Raw genomic sequence first — 15,433 nt, forward strand, 5'->3', positions numbered from 1 at the left:
AACATCTTCATCCTCAAATGGTCTTCAAGAGGACAGAAAGTGACAAGCGGCTAGTTCCAGAAAAAGGATGCTGAACCTGCCCTTGCTGCAGATGATGGGGGCTGATGTAAAGATGAATCTCCAAAAAATGAAGGACCAGCAAGCCTTGCTCTCAGCATTAGTTCCTCAGAGCAGGGTAAGATGTGCTCATGTTTCTTCTTCCAGAAAGTGCACAGGGAAAGCTTGGTGATAAGCATTCTGAAGGACAATGATGGAATGGTAACACCGTCTCAATCTGACATGCTGAAGATCTGCCAGACTGTATGATGTGCAGCCCACAGGCAGCTCAACTACTCACTCATTCCTGTCCTCTATTGTGGAGGTCGCAGATGACAATACACAGGAGAGTAAGGACAAGCAGCTATTTCTGGACAAGCTGACTAAGGCCCTCAAGTCCTTTGAGAAGCGTAAAACTCCTTTAGTAGCAGCTTACCGGCCAATTAATATTCAACTCAATGGGATTCGATTGGCCAGAGCCGGTGTACAATAGAATGTTTCGGGGTGGTAGCATGTGTGAATCCATGGGGAAAGGCATCATCTACAAGGCGGAGAGGAAGGAAATAAGGAATTCACAACTCATCTCACCACAAAAAAGTAGACTGCCCAAGATCATCAACCAGGTCTGTTTTGGTGTCAGTGATTCACTCTGACCAGGCCCACACTGCGTCAGGCAGGAAGATCTCGGAGTCTCACATTCTACATGGACATGCAGAACAGGGAGGCGAATACCTTCCTCATCAGCTTGGATCAGGAGAGGACTTTTGACAGAGTTTGGACAGGAAATCTGCAAGTGGACCTGACTGCTCTACACAAACATCAGTCTCCGTCAACGGGCAGGAATCCAAAATCTTCCCGACCAAATCGGAAGTCAAGTAGGGCTGATGAGATAAATATCGACTGTGCTGGAGAACTACCAACTTGGTGAAAGGTGCTGTTTGGTCTCTCCAAAACAGTTTGGTCTTCCAGTGCAAAGAGTCGTCCTTGACCAGCATATTCTAAGGTTCCGAACTATGTGCTGAAGAATGTACACGGTTAGACAGCCAGAACTAAGAGCAATGGGGAAAGGCCCCCGTCTCTTGCCAAGAATGCAGCTCACCTCCACCACTTTCTCAAGGGAACTAGGGATAGGTAATAAATGCTGGCCAGCCAGCAACGCCCACATCCCATAAAGCAAATAATTTTTTAAAAATCTACCAAAGTGCTTTAAATTATAGAACCTCCTTTAGTTTGTATTTGAATGTGTATGATTCTTGTCACATTTAGTTCATGTCCCAAGTCTGCATTTGGATTGAAGTAGCAAAGAGTGAAAAATACTCAACTAAGAAATGTGATATTTTATTGTATTTTCTGTAATGTGGGCTTCAAAACAATTATTATTTACTTAAACATATTTTATGAATAAAATATATCATTGGAAAATATAACACAACCAAGATGATTGTGGAACATTTCAACAAAAACACCATTAGAACTCCTTCTATTTTAGACTCAGTTTAGTTTTCTATGTTGTGTTAGACACCCACTTATGAAATAAGCCTTACACAAGATTCTGCTGCAAGAATATCCCATTTAGAAATACTTGCATGATATCTAGAGAATTAAGGAAAAGAAGGGCCAGTACTCCCTCAAGAACACTTCTAAAGCCCACCTCTCAAATGCCATTATCATTTATTTCCAGTTATTTGTTTTCATTACTCTGTCTGGGAGTCTATTCAATTTCCTAATCACTGTGTATTGTGCAAAACCTCCCTGATAGAGATAAACACACCTCTTGCTAACTTGAACTTGTATCTCCTTGTGTGACCCTGGCAACTTTTCTTTATCTAAAGATCTATTTTTATTTCCTTCATTCTTTAAAAGAACCTTATGAACCTCTATTAGATCATTGGTTAAATGAGAATGGTGACAGTTTTCCAGATGAAAAGGTTTGTCTGGACAAATAAAATACATCAAATCCTGCTTTAAACAGTAATGCTGTTTGAAGTCAAAGTGGGAGTCCACAATTTACTCTTAACTGAAAGGTTGGGCTCATATTCTGAATATGCTCATATGTATGAGGCTCATATGTCTCTCCAGTGAATTAGGCAGTGATGTCATATCTCATCAGACACATCCAATTGGCACAATGTGATCTGTAAACACACTTTGTTAGTTCTAGGCTGTCTGCCTCAGCTGTAAACATATCTTTGCCTCCTGCTTCATTATATGCCATTGTTCCTTGTCCAAACCAAGCTACAAAAAAAAGGATAACCTTTTGGAATGCTCATTTTTCAAAATTTAAATTAGAACTGCAAAGTGAGCAGAATTCTCTGTCAGCTGTGCGGCTGCTCTTCCAAGTTCCATGCACAGCAATCACCATCTCACCAATCCCGACATGGACTTCTGATTCCAGAAGTTTCTGCCACGCATGTATCTCAGAGGCCTGCACAGCCAGAGAGAAAACGAGACGGAATCCTGCTTACCAGGAGCCAATGTAGATCAGCAGAATGGGGCTGGCTGAAAAGGATTTGATCAGTTTAGAGAAGGCCAGCAGAGCTTTAGATACAATGAAGTTTACTGAAGGTAGAATGTAGGAAGTAGACTGGAATAGTTGAGTCTAGAGGTAACAAATGCATGAATACATGAAAAACGGAGACAGATACCAAGTTGAGATCATTAGGGAGGTGGAAATAACAAATACTCTTATAGCAATGGTGTGGATATGGTGCTGAAAGCTACATTTCAGCATCTGATGTGGCTGCAGGACTGTGAACATTCTGGTACAGCCTTAGTTGCGAGGAAGACGGATGGAATTGATGGGTGAAAAGGATGGAATTTGTGGCAGCTACCGAAGGCAATGCAGTCAGTCTTTCCCAATTATTAATTGTAGGAAATCTTTGCCCACATGTGGTCAATCGTAGTGTTTACAGTGTAATTATGGAAACTTCAAATGTTCTGTTCTGTTGTACAAGGAACACGGTTGCGAGAGCCCATTTTCCTCCTTTCTGTTTTACAGGAAACGAAAGGTAGAGCATACTACATTTCATCTTCAGCATTTCACCTCTGGTGTGTTGGGATATTGTACTAACTACAAGATGCATTTCAGCAACTCACCAAGATTTCATCAACAGCACCTCCCGATCTCACAAATCATTACCACCCAGAAGAATAACGTAGGCAGGCATGAGAGAACACTATATCCTCAGAATTTGCTTCCAAGTCACACACCATTCTGACCTGGGACATACTGCAATTCCTCCATCACTGAAAAATACTGAAACTCCCCCTTTACCTGTATTGTGAAAGTTATCTTCACCACAAAAACTTCAGTGGTGGAAACTCACTACTACCTTCTCAAGGACAGAAGGGTTGGTCTGCACTCCACATTTTAAAAGTGAAAGTATATTTTATGTTGTTTTGCCCATACACATGGCAAGAGAAAGTGAGGATTGCAGATGCTGGAGATCAGAGTCAAGAGTATGTTGCTGGGGAAGCACAGCAGGTCAGGCAGCATCCGAGGAGCAAGAAAATCAATGTTTTGGGCATAAGCCCTTCATCAGGAATGAGGCTTGGGGGCAGAGGGCTGAGAGATAAATGGAAAGGGGGGACAAGGGTTGGGGGAAAAGTAGCTGAGAAAGTGATAGGTGGACTCCCCTCACCTCCATCCAAGGCCGCAAGGGATCCTTCCACATCCTTCATAATTCCGCCACTTCCACTAACTCCAAACAGACCCCAATCTACCCCTATCAGCATTCCGGAGAGACCATTCCTTCCACGACTCTCTCATCTGGTCCACGCCCCCCACCAGCCCACACCCCACACCTGGCACCTTTCTTTGCCACAACAGGAAGTACAAAACCTGCAACCCTGACCTCTATCCAAAGCCCCAAGGGATCCTTCCACATCCGTCAGAAATTTATCTGGACCTCTACCAACGTCATCTACTGCATCCATTGCAATCGGTGTGATCTCCTCTACATCGGGGGGACAGGACGCCTTCTTGTGGATCATTTCAGAGAACATCTCTAGGACACCCACACCCACCAACCCCACCGCCCCATGGCTGAACACTTCAACTCCCCATCCCACTTCGTTAAGGACGTGTAGGTACTGGGCCTCCTCTGCTGCCACACCGTTAGCACTCGACAACTTGGGACCCTGCAACCACAAGGGATAAATGTGATTTCAACAGCTTCCTCATTTCCATCCCTTGACATTATCCCAGTCCCAAGCCTCCAACTTGGCACCACCCTCCAGACCTGTCCATCACTTCCCCTCTGACCTATCACCTTCTCCCTCACCTTCATCCACTTATCGCCTTCTCAGCTACCTTCCCCTCAACCCCAAACCCCTCCCATTTATCTCTCAGTCCTGACCCACAAGCCTTCTTCTTGACGAAGGGTTTACACCCAAATCGTCAATTCTCCTACTCCTCGAATGCTGCCTGACCTACTGTGCTTTCCCATACACACGGGAGTATAATTTATATATTGTTTGGTCAGACTGTACAATTACAAAGTTTGCCTGGCCGTTCCCATCTTCTGCTCTCAATGAATCATGTTGAAATGTATCTTGACTGACCATTTTCATCCTGTGTTGAAAGCCCTCACTAACCTTACCTTCACCATCTGAAGTCAACCGTGCAAGTGCTGAACTTTCTAAGATCCCGGCAATATGAACAATATTTGTATTCTGAAGTCAGGAACGTAAGTCTCTTTGTTCTTTGAACATGGTAGTGTTAACATCATGCCTTGTTTGGATTGTAACCTGTCTAGAATAAAAACAGACAGTTCCAGCATGGCAATAATTTTGCATTTACCCTGTAGCTCACTGGCATGACCACGGCTGGATCAAGTTACTCATTCCAGAGGACTTCAACTACTCTACACCAGACAGGAAAGATTAAATTACTTGACGAAGCAATTCTTTGACAAAGGGGTGGGTCTTGCCCTCCAAGGAGGCCAATCACATATCTACTCCTCCCACACTGATACATCTACAGCAAAAAGGAACTAGGACAAATACAAAAACAAAAATAATTCTATGGAAAATATACACCAAAAAAAAAATGATTTCACAAGCAAACAGTGCAGCAGACAAGCTTCTGGCATAATCTACAAAGGTTGCATACAAATCGTACTATGAAGGAAATGGGAAGCAGTATTTAAAGCCAAAATGAACGTACATGTGGACTTTTCCATATATCATAATTGGTTAAGAAAAAGCTTTGCCTGTGACAAGTGCTGACACGTTGTCTGCTTAATAAGTGCTGTACAGTTACTGCACATTTGTTATCTATACTGTAACCGAACACTACCTAACCTTGTGACCTCTGGAGAACATTCTGATATCGGAGTACAACTGCATTACAAATCACATTAATACCATCCTCACAATCACTGGAAGAGAAAAACATAAACACTTCCATAACTTTATGAGCCCCCAGACCTCACATAAACAAGGTTCCCATTATCAATGTTGTCTGTAGAGGCCCACGGGGCTTCCCAGAACCAAGGCTCGATCAAAGGAGTGGATTTCTACAGCTTGGTCAATTTCTCCAACATGCTGTCTCCACAAATTGATGCCATTTTCAACAAATAAACCGGATCTCATCTCAATTGAGACCTCACTTTGTAAATCTTGCTTTATATCTGTCAACCTAACAGAAATCCAATAATTACTGTCAAATCATGATAAATTACTTGCTAAGGAATAAGTCAAGCATCCACCACATTTCCCAGTCATGGCAGAAGGCAAAAACTATCATGTTCCAGTCAATCCAGGTACATTGACTGTCATCTGGACAAAATGGGCCTGAATCTTCCAAGGAACACTCCTGCTGCAGATGCTGACCTGATATTCCTCTGCATTTCTACCAAGTTTTTCCATTCCTGGTCATCAAAGAAATGGATGGCACGGACCTACACCAGGACATCAACAGGGTCCTGACATGCAGCTGCCAGCAGTCCCGAGACTCGAAGATTTGACACACTGACTTCAAACGCTACCATGGCATTTTGAGCATATGAATTCCAGGTCAAAACTTGAGGAAGAAAATCCATCAGCAAAAGTGACTATGATACTGTTGTATCAATGTAAAATAAAACTGGCTCACTATCCTTTCGGGGAGGAAACCAGTCATCCTATCTGGTCTGATAAGCATTGCTCAAATTCACACTGTTGATTCTTCAATGCCCTCAGATATAGCCAACAAGGACCTCCCTTCAAACCTACGCTGCAGCTATAATAAGTCCTGCAAAACCCACAACAAGAGAATGAAACTTCTAAAATGTTAATCTGCTGGATTAAAGTTAAAACCGTTCTCGACTAACTAAATATAAAATAATGTCAATAGAATGACTACATTCATTTGGGTTGGAAATGTGTTGCTGGAAAGGCGCAGCAGGTCAGGCAGCATCCAGGGAACAGGAGAATCGACGTTTCGGGCATAAGCCACATTCATTTGGGTGTCAAACTGTAACATTAACAGCAATGGCATTCAAACCTGGTGCTGCACTACCCATTACATTTTATATGCACACAATAATTAGCTTAATGAGTTCAATGCACATATTCAGTAAAATAGCATGCCACATTCTCTCAGTATTTTGGAACTATGAAATATTTTGCAAGTGGGTATCATGCGCACCTACACACTACTGATCTGTGGGCCTTAGGACCCACAAATAACATCAGCCTTCTAATAAGAAGAGCAATTGCAAACCCTGAAAGTTTTGATAGAATGATATTGGTTCCCTTTTGGGGTTAAGACTTGTGTGTGCATTGGTCAATGTGAATTATTTAATTCCTTCTTTATCCCTAATGTCCTCATTAAGTATTAAAAAGGTCAGATCCAACTTCCTCCATTTTGGCCAAACCTTAAAATAAAACTCCTGATTGTATTTCAATAATATTTTGATTTCTTGTTCCAATATTACCCTTAAGACAACACAACTTAAGTTCCAAATCACATGTAGTTTTGGAGTACAAGCCAGCCCCCATTAGGAAGTAAACGGAGACTTCCAAACCCAATTTGCAAACTCCTCGAGTCACTGAGTCGTGAATTTTTTTTAGAATGAAGGTGCAAAGATGAACATCTGGCAAGGACAGTAACTGAAATAAATGGCAGTTCTCTCTTTCCAGGCACATTGTCAGTCAAACCTACATGGATCACAATGCATGCAGAAGAGTTTAATTTTTCTTATAACACACTGCCCACACACATTTTAAATTTTTCAAATAAATTAATGCACATTCAATTTATTTTGTTTTGGCACAGCATTTTATTCATGCATATATTCTCTCAATAAATAAAAGCTGAAGGAACAGTGGGGCTTCAACTGTACTGGGAGAGTCATTTTCATGTTTCTATGGAAAACTTATCTAATTTTATACTCTTCACTGTGTGAAACATCATTCCTCCAACAGCCCACTGTAATTTAATTTCTAGCATTACCATCACTGCTCCACAGACACCTGCAGTGCGATTAAAAAAAGAATCACTGAGCTGGCGTCATTCTCTCCATTAATCCCACAAATTACATACAATTTAAAGTTTGGGTGTTCATAGCAACGGAATTGAAAATTTACTTTTTCTCACTGACGAGAAAATTCACCAGTGATAAGAAAACAATTGGTAAATTTAACATGTGAAAATTAACAGAGGCCAACTTCAGCTGGGTTCAGTGAGTACAACTTTCAGGGTTGATTCGGAAAAATGTCAAGTTTCACTCTAGAAACTGGAGTACAAAAACTGGGCTCACACTCCAATCCAACATGAAGGAGTGTTGCACTGTCAGAGGTTCTATGAGATGGTAAACCAATACCCTCATGTCTTATTGGAGATAAAATGATTCCACGGCAATATTTTGAAACTGTGCAGGCAAACCCTTCCTGACCAACATTTATCTCTCAATCAAAATCTAATGCAAACCGTTTGTCACATTGATATCCATGAGCTCTTAACAATTGTTGTTGGAAATTAGTGTGGAAAGGGCAGGGAACAGATGTTTAAAAAAACAAGTGTAGCTGTGAAAATTAGTTGGCATTCTCTTACCATTTTTGTATCATCCTGGAATACAAGCAGTTTTAGCAAGTGAGAACAGGAACCTAAATTGAACCAGATCTCGAAATGGTCAAACCTGTGATCTGCCGTAAACTTAAGGATTTGCATTCTTTGGACTTAAGGAAGTGGAGACTAGCACCATATCTGGGCGAACAGTGGGTTAAGAGACAGTAATGGTTTACAAACTGACAAGGGCAAAACTGAAGAATCTGGGTGCTGCCTCAAATACTTTATATTTCTCAAGGTATGCATAGCGATTACAAAAAAGCAAGTAGGCGGGAAGAAGAGCTTGTGAACGAAGAAATTATTTGTTGCAGAAACGTTGTGGTGAATGGAAGTCAAAGGATAAACAGCAGGGAATTTGGTCTTGCTAGTGTAAGCTATTTGGAGTAGATCCTTTTCAGTTAAATCATTATAGTACTTTTCATTCACCACACTGCAGTGGATTCAAACCCCAGTCCCAATGTCATAAAGTTTCCAATCTTTTGCGACATTAGATTAGATTCCCTACAGTGTGAAAACAGGCTATTTGGCCCAACAAGTGTACACCGACTCTTCAAAGAGTAACCCACACAGACCCCACTTCCCTCTGGCTAACACACATAACGCTATGGGCAATTTACCTGACCTGCACATCTTTGGACTGTGGGAGGAAACCAGAGCACCCGGAGGAAACCCATGCAGACACAGGGAGAATGTGCAAATTCCACGCAGAGTCATCCAAGGCTGGAATTGAACCCAGGTCCCTGGCGCTGTGAGGCTGCAGTGCCAACCATTGAGCCACAGTGCCACCCTAAATGCAGCGCCCTATGAGTGCAAACACTGAAATTATCATAAAATTAAAGTTATTGCTGAGTGATGCATACAGTAGCATAGTGACTATTGGTGTGGCTGCTGTCGCACTTCTAATTATAATGCTCTTTCATATCTGTTTTAAATTAATACAAAACATAATAACAATTTAAGTTAAGGGCTTTTTCTGCAATCAATGATGGAAGCCCATTAAAAATTATTGTATAGAACATATCCATAGAATCACATTAAAATCCACTTGTATGAGTAAAGATCTTCCCCTCAAGTGGGGTAATTAATTCAAGCGTACCACAGCAAACCTCAAATTAATGGGGCATAATTTGTTTCTCCCAGTCAAAATGCTCCTCATATCAGCTTCATTTTTGTGGTGTGTCACAGTGTGGAAGTCAGGTGTCTCCTTATGGGAAACTGAACATTAAATTATCAGCCATCTTCAAGCTTCTCTCAAGCAGTAGCAGAAGGAAAATATGAGATCAGCCTGGGACAGTCACAGTGAATACAAGTCCTAAAGAAAACTTGGAAGAGAATAGGCATTTCACCTCCAGAGAGAAAATAGAATTGATACACAAGTACGAATAGCAAAGGAAATACCTGAAGACCAGTCAGTTGTTTTTCTTAAAGGCCAATGTAAATTAATTTATAAAGTTGGCTTCTTTTATTTCCAGTGTGAAACTATGACTGCAAGGTCACACTATTGTTAAAAATAACGTAAAATTGTACTTGTCATTTCGAAATTGTTTAACAATACTTCAACCAAGAACAAACTCAGTCAATTAAACAAAAACCTGTACTTATATACTGAATGTACAAAGGTCAATGAAGTATTGTTATTGTTGGAAACAAAATAAGGCAGCAACACACCCACAAACAGAAAATGACCAAATAATCTGGTTTAGTTAGTTGAGCTCCAGACCTTAGTTAAGACACCTGGGAGAACTTTCCTGCTGTTGCAATGCGATAGTGCAATTGGATTGCTTACATTCATCAGACATGTAGATAGCAGACTAGTTTAACATCTTCTCCAAGGCAACTCCTCAGTGCAACAGTGGTGTATGCAATATTCCAAAAAACAATATTGGGGAATACAGGGTCTAGTGAGCAGGAGGAACTCAAGGAAATCAGCGTTGTCAAGAAATAGCGTTCGGGATATTGATGGGATTAAAGACAGATGAATCCACGGGGCCCAATAATCTACATCCCCAGTGTACATATGAAAATGGCCATAGGAAGAGTGGATGCATTGGTGATTACCCTTTGAAATGTTATAGCCTATGGATTAGAGGATAGCTAATGTAACTCCACAATTTTAAAAAGGAGGTAGAGAGAAAACAGGGAATTATACACTTGTTAGCCTGACAGTCACTGTGAAAATACTAGAGTCCATGGTAAAAGATTTAACAGCAGAGAATTTAGGAAAGTGTGACAGGATCAGAATCAGCATGATTTACAAAAGGGAAATCATGCTTGACCAAACTACTGAGGACTTAACTAATAGAACTGGAAAGAGGGAATGGCAGATGTGGTTTGCTTGGACTTTCAGAAGGCTTTAGACAAGGTCTCACACAATGGATTAGCATGTAAAATTAAAGCACATGGGATTAGGAGTAATTTTATAGGCATGAACAGAGAACTGGTCAGCAAACAGGAAAAAATAAGTAGGAAAAAACAGAGTGGCAAGCAGTGAGCAAGCAGGGTTACTGCAACTATTCATATTGTACATTAATGATTTAGATCAGGGATCTTAGATAATATCTCCAAGTCTGGAGATGCAAATCTGGATGGGAGGGTGAACTGTGAGGAGACGCACAAATGTTTCAGTGTGATTTTCACAAGTTGAATGAGTTGGCCAGAGTATGGCAGATGAATTATAATGTGGATAAATGAGAGGTTATCCACTTTGTTACAAAAGCAGGAAGACAGGTTATTAACTGAATGTGACAGATTGCACCTCCCCTTTCCCCAATGTGATTTCTGTGTTCTTGCACACCAATCACTGAAAGTAAACATGCAGGTACATTGGGCGATGAAGACAAACTGTGTTGACCTTCATAGTGAGAGGATTCAGGTCGATGATCAGAGATATCTTACTGAAATTGCATACATCCTTGGTAAGACGACACCTACTGTACTGTGTGCAACTTTGGTTTCCTAATCTGTGGAAAGATGTTCTGGCTATGAAGGTTTACCAGACTGATACCTGGGATGGTGAAGGGACGGGATCAACTAGGATTTTATTTACTGGGGTTTAGAAGAGTGAACCTATAAAATTGTAAAAGACCTGATGAAAGTCACAGTTTAAGGATAGGGGGTAGGCCATTTAGGACTGAGATCTCTTCATCCAGAGAGTGGTGAGCCTGTAGAATTCTCTGCCACACAATACTGAATCCAAAATATTGAATGTGTTCAAGAAAGAGAAAAAGAGTTAGATATAATTCTTTGGGCTAAAGGGATCAAAGGGTATGGGGAGAGAGTGGAAACAAAATGCTCTACTCCTGTTCCAGTTTTCCATGTTGCTATGCTTTTATCTTTGCAATCAAGGCTTGAGTGGGACCTGAATTGTCAGAGATGAGATTGCCATAGTTTACACCTCTCTAACCTACTCAAACCCCACTGTGATTTACAACATTCAGCTGATCCTAAGAAACTCACAATGCACCATCTATGTTCTTCTGTAACTCTGTTAATTGCAATTAAATAATAAATGTATTATTTGCAGGACCTTTTTAACCAAACCATTTTTCCAGAGCCATCATTCATGGATGACCTTTGAAAAACGTTGAACAGATGTAATATTGATAGATCAATAATTCATTTCACTAATTTACAGTTTTTGCATTATGTTTACATAACATACATAAAGTTTGTGTATCAAGTTTCTGTCCTCAGGATCTGCCATCTAAGTTTTATTTCTTGTAAAAAGGTAAAAGAAATTGTTTCTGGCAATTGAGGATCAACAATATAAAGATGAAACACAGAAAAAGCATTCAAGATGACCAGTTTACCGATCCTTTTGTATCACTTTGCCATGAATACTTTCAACCCTGTCTCAAGCAAAGACAAGGTTCTTATGTCTCTACACATTTTTATGTGGAATCTGTTCAGTACCTTTCCAAATGTTTTTATCAAGTCTGCATTCACTGTACTTGGAAGTTTTCTCTCTCAATTGTTAATGTAATATTTTTATTTTCCAATCAGTTTTTCACATCACACAGATCCACATCCACTTTATCAATTCCCTTCATATTAATAATTGCATCTTTCTCCAATGAGAATAAGTTGAACTCTTGCAACCATTACTTTATGGCTCAACATTCTAGCACCTTCAAATGGCTCCTGTTCCTCAATGCTTTCCAATACCACTTCCAAAGTCTGTGGGCTACAGTTATGGGTGAAATTAGAACTTAGGAACACTATCAATGAAAACAAACTGAAACAGTGGGAAGTATAGGTACTTGAAGCACGCGTTATGCCCAACAAATGCATAGGAATTGTTATCATTCCTTTGAACTAAATGGGCACAATTTCTTACTAGCCACATTATCACAGTTCATAAATTGTTAAAGTTGAAAACCACACAACACCAGGTTATAGTTCAACAGGAGGTAGCTAGTGGAGCAGGATCATAGGACTCAGAATTTATAGTAAAAGATCAAAGTGTCATACAATTATGCAATGTATTAAACAAACCTAGATTGCTGTCAAGTCTTTAAAGTCTTAAGAGCAATCTAGGTTTGTTTAATACATCGCATCAGTTGTGTGACACTTTGATCTTTTACTATAAATTCTGAGTCCTATGATCCTGCTCCACTAGTTACTTGACAAAGATGCAGCACTCTGAAAGCTTGTACTTCCAAATAAACCTGTTGGACTATAACCTGGTGTTCTGTGTCTGCCACAGTCCAACACTGGCACCTCCACATCATAAATTGTTAAATTTCTAGTGCTTGCAAAAGTAACATAGCTACCAATAAAAAGAATAATCAAAACAACCCCCTAAGCCTGTGTTCAGTGTCCTGGCCTATGATTAGTGACCCCACCTATGTCAGTGCAGATCAGACATTTGTTTGGCTCACGGAGAAAGTACATTGGCACCGGTGAGTCAGAGAATTTAAATACCTTTAAATGTCTGAACATACTTCAACTGTAATATCCAATATCAATGATGCAATAAGTTAAAAACACTTGTGTCTATGCAAAGTAGCACCCAACATAATATATTTGAGTATATTCTGTAAGTGTTGCGAACACATAGGTACATCCATCAACATTGTACAGCAGGCATCACAGGGCCTTTGCCCACTGTTTCACATGATAATCAATTATTGTGCAGCATACTTGCAATTTCTCAATAAGTACAAGTGGTTGCTGCCAGCAGCATACATTTGTAAAAGTGGGTATTATGCTGACCTGAAACAATAACACACCTTTTCTCTTGCTGTATGCTAATGAGACTTCTTCTTTATTTGTGCTATTCTCTGGTCTTACATCATCAGGTCTGTAAGATGGATTGCTCTAATTTCTAGATTCTGTTCAATTTTCCCATCACAGATAGGCTTCACATCAAGATGTTTTGTTGTCCATAAACCTGCAACCAGAAAAAGTCACCTTACAGTTAGTATTCAGAGCTCAGTACAAACCACAACTTGCATTTATAAGTGTTCCTAATGTTGGCAATGCTTCACAATGTGAAAAACCAAAAAAGGAGGACAATAAGTGAAGGGGAAGAACAGAATAGCAGAATTAAATTGAGAAAACTAAGAAAAGCATTTAAGAATGGGAAGAGAGGATGCAGTGCAGGGAGAGAGCAGAGAGATGGCCAGGACAATTAAGTCATAGCAACTGAAAGAATGGTCATAATTGTGGATTCGAGAGAATAGGAATGAGGAATTCATGAGGAACAAGAGCTGTGTATGGGAATATATGGGACTGACAAAGTAATGGGCACCATCTGTTCCACCTACTTTCAATTGCAGCCATTGGGAGAGACAACTCTTCACTGTTCTCACACACTGAGCAATTGCTTTATCTGATAATACTTGTGACTGCGATAACCCAACAAATCAAGTCCACCAAATATGCAGCTGCAAAAGTTTAGATGAGCAAAGAGTCAGTAAGTAAGCAAGCAAGACCTTTCTGAACTTTAATTTCTGGTTGAGTATAAAGGCAGCTGAATCAATATTATTCTCTTTATACCAATTGAAGCCAAAATTGACTGTCTTTTGTGATGATACTATTTCTCCACAATATTCTTTTATACCATATAAAATCTGAAAGAACTGTGGGTGCGGTAAATCAGAAACATGAACAGAAGTTACTGGAAAAGCTCAGCAGGTCTGGCAGCATCTGTGCAGAGAAATCAAAGCTAACGTTTCGAGAACTGCTCTAAGGAAGGGTCACCGGACCCAAAACATTAACTTTGATTTCCCTGCACAGATGCTGCCAGACCTGCTGAGCTTTTCCAGCAACTTCAGGTTTTGTTTCTTTTATACTATGCCTGGTTATCCAGTGAGAACAATAATGCCAAAGATGTTCATAGAATCCCTACAGTGCGGAAGCAGGCCATTCAGTCTGTGCCAACCTTCCGAAAAGTATCCCACCCAAACACAGCCACCGCCCCCGTCTACCCCCTCCACCCCCCACCCTATCCCTGCATTAACCATGGCTAACCCACCTAACCTACACATCCCTGAATACTATGAGCAATTTAGAATCGCCAATCCACCTAACCTGCACATCTTTTGACTTGTGGGAAACTGAATATACGAAGGACTCAGGGAGACACAGGGAGAACTCCACACAGTCACCTGAGGGTGGAAGCAAATCTGGGTCCCTGGTGCTGTAGACAGCAGTACTAACCACTGAGTCACCATGGCACCCATGTTCTGTTGCATAAGGTGATGATGATGGTGCTCAATGTATTGTTATGACAGTCAATAACTTGCAAAAGCTGACAAAAAAAATGGAGTGTCTGTGTACCTGACCTTCATTATGAAAAACTGGTCAATTATATTTTGTCACATTGCAGGCACATGGATAACAATAATGTAACACATCCCCAATGACATTTAATGAGAGAAATTTTACTCATTTTCACTTCGAACATTGAAATTTCCCCCACCTTTCCTCAGGAGCACATATAACGAATTCAGCCTCAAAAGACTGGAGTGGCACAGTGGCTCAGTAGTTACCACTGCAGCCTCACAGCACCAGTGACCCAGGTTCGAATTCAGCCTTGGGCAATTCTCCCAGTGTCTGCATGGGTTTCCTCTGGGTGCTCTGGTTTCCTCCCACAGTCCAAAGATGTGCAGGTTAGGGGAGTAGGCCATGCTAAATTGCGCCTAGTGTCCAGGAATGGGTAGGCTATGTGGATTAGCCATGGAAATGCAGGGTTACAGGGATCAGGATAAAGGGGTGGGTCTGGGTAGGATGATCTTCGGAGGGTTAGTGTGGACATCATGGGGCCAAGGAATTCCAAGATTCTTTGATAATTAGCAACACCTGTAGTTATTTAAAACCTGAAAGAATTCGGTGTAGCCC

The 15,433-nt window shown here is 40.7% G+C and overlaps 1 protein-coding gene across 5 annotated transcripts in view; it reads right to left on the bottom strand.

Moving 5' to 3' along the window:
• The window catches only part of atxn1a (ataxin 1a), a 375,415-nt gene that overhangs the window by 344,506 nt on the left and 15,476 nt on the right, over positions 1-15,433 (bottom strand). For 3 of the 5 annotated variants that reach the window (XM_087978653.1, XM_043719063.2, XM_087978651.1), the window contains exon 2: positions 13,321-13,481. The exons of 1 other annotated variant lie outside the window; for it this stretch is intronic. The gene's annotated coding sequence lies outside the window, so the exon portion shown is untranslated. Of the gene's footprint in view, positions 1-13,303; positions 13,482-15,433 lie in introns of all 5 variants that reach the window. One more of the 5 variants, XM_043719064.2, reaches the window with a different exon arrangement.

The sequence above is a fragment of the Chiloscyllium plagiosum genome, unplaced genomic scaffold, assembly GCF_037043375.1.
Source record: "Chiloscyllium plagiosum isolate Xiang-an unplaced genomic scaffold, Cpla_swu_hap1 HiC_scaffold_34, whole genome shotgun sequence".
Lineage (NCBI taxonomy): Eukaryota > Metazoa > Chordata > Chondrichthyes > Orectolobiformes > Hemiscylliidae > Chiloscyllium > Chiloscyllium plagiosum.